The sequence below is a fragment of the Chelonoidis abingdonii genome, chromosome 16 (genome assembly GCF_003597395.2).
Source record: "Chelonoidis abingdonii isolate Lonesome George chromosome 16, CheloAbing_2.0, whole genome shotgun sequence".
Taxonomy (NCBI): domain Eukaryota; kingdom Metazoa; phylum Chordata; order Testudines; family Testudinidae; genus Chelonoidis; species Chelonoidis abingdonii.
Window position 1 is genome coordinate 16,190,731 of NC_133784.1, and position 2,377 is coordinate 16,193,107.

A 2,377-nucleotide genomic window follows, 5' to 3' on the forward strand; every position below is an offset into this window, starting at 1 on the left:
GCTGCTTTACCGTGTTATATGCTATATAATGTGGTAAAGCAGTGCTCGGGGGGTGGGGAGCACTGCGCACTCTGGTGAATCAAAGCAAGTTCAATATAACACGGTTTCATCTATAATGTGTTAAGATTTTTTGGCTCCCAAAGACAGCGTTGTATCAAGGTAGAGGTGTATTTCTTTATAATATCATGACTTGTGGGTGTGTAACTCATGATTTTCAAATTTTTCTGGTTGTAAAGCTATCTTGGGGTTATACATTTGTGTTCATTATGTTATGAGGGCCAAAACTATAACTGGGTTCAAAAAAGAATTAGATCAGTTCCTCACAATAGGTCCATCAATGGTTATTAGCCAAGATGACCAGGGATGCAACCCTGTTCTCCGGATGTTCCTAATCGCTTGATGCTTGCCAGTTCTGTTCATTTCCTCTGAAGCACCTGGCATTGGCGACTGTAAGAAGACAGGATATTGGCTAGATTGACCGTTGGTCTGATCCACTATAGCCATTGTTATGTTCAGCAAAAGTTGTAGAAGATTTTTGCCCTTGGGAAGGATGTAACATGAGATAGTATAATGCCCTTACTGAATATTTGTGAATCAAGCTCTACACACAAGCAATAACAGGAGAAAAAGCACTAAAGGCTGCATTGAGAGGCAAAATAAGTGTAGCAAAAGGCAATCCCCATTGGTGGATCAAATGCAAAGTTTTGACAAAAGGCCAGACTTCAATCAGACTGGAAGTCACATGACCCAACAGAATAAACTTATGCTATAAAAAGAAAAAAAGTTAGAATTAAAAACTCCAAAAACATAACAAGTGCTATACTAGAAACACAGACGGAATTTCTAAAACTACTAGCAACTATTTACTTATAAATATTTTTGATGAGTATTAGCTATTAAAATAAAAAATAAATAGCACAATGACATGCATATGCACAACAATAAAGATAAATGATGAAGTGGTCAGAGTAATAAGAGTAATAACATTTTAAAAGGTGTAAAACTATAATTAAAATGGATGCACAATTCAGGGAATCACAGCAGGAGATAAGACAAATTTGTGAACTGTTATGAGACTTCATGTAGACATATAAAGTGATAAGAGATTCTTTTAAATACTCTAAATGTATGACACAGACTTTTTGAGGGGGTATATGTGAAATATTGCACTGCATCAATGGCGCCTCAGCACGTTATATCAGATAGAGAGGAGTTGCTGTGCCTAGGCACTGACAATCTGGGAATTGGGATGCCTGTGCCTTTGAGAACCCAGCCCTGGGAAGCTTGTGCTGAGAAGTAGTGTCTTGTGAGAGGGGAAATAAAAAAAGCCCCTCTGCCCTCCCATCCCTATTTTTGTGAACATGACAGGTGGCTCATCCCATTGAGGTAACTGTTACCCCCTCTGCCCCTCCCAGTGCAGGGGTTTTGCCCTTTGCCATGGTCTGGTAGCATCTCCCCCCTAGACTTAACTCCATCTCCTACCCCCCTCCCTGATTTTGCCCCTCAGCTCCTCTCCTGCCACTACTTACAGCCACTAGACCCCCCAGGCCAGTAAATTTCTACCCCCTGCTCTGACCCTGACCCCCTCCTCTGATTTGTCCCTTTGCCTCTGTCATAAACAGATAGTTAAGGGTTAATGTCTCTTTTACCTATAAAGGGTTACAAGCAGTGAACCTGGAACACCTGACCAGAGGACCAATCAGGAGATAAGATACTTTCAAATCTCAGTGGAGGGAAGTCTTTGTGTTGTGTTGTGTTGTGTTGTTCTCTCTGGGTTTTGAGAGTGACCAGACATACATACAGGCTCTCTAATCTTCTGTTCAAATTTAGTAAGTACCAGTAGAAAGGCAGTTTTAGTCTTTTGATTGTTTTCTTTATTTGCAAATGTGTATTTGGCTACTGGTTGGAGGTTTTTTGTTTTTGGTGGAGGATTGTATTTCTCTGTTACAACTTGTATTTGTACTGGGGGAGGATCTCCCTTTTGTTACTATAGCTGAGAGACCCTGTACATTTTTCCATCTTAATTTTACAGACAACTTGTACTTTTTTCTTTTTTTATTAAAAGCTTTTTTTTTTAGACCTGAGTTTTTTTTTGGTTATCTTGGATCCTGTGGGAGGAGTCTGCACTCACAGGGATTGGTGGGAGGGAAGGGAGAGAGGGAGGGGGGAAAGCCTGTATTTCTCTCTATGTTAGATTACTGTCTCTCTTCGGAGAATCTGGGAGGGGGGAGAGGGGGAGGGGAAGGTGAATTCCTCTCTGTTTTAAGATTCAAGGAGGTTGAATCACAGTGATCTTCAGGGTAACCCAGGGGGGGAAGCTGGGAGAGGCAACGGTGGGAGAAGGGTTTTATTTCCTTGTGTTAAGATCCAGGGGGTC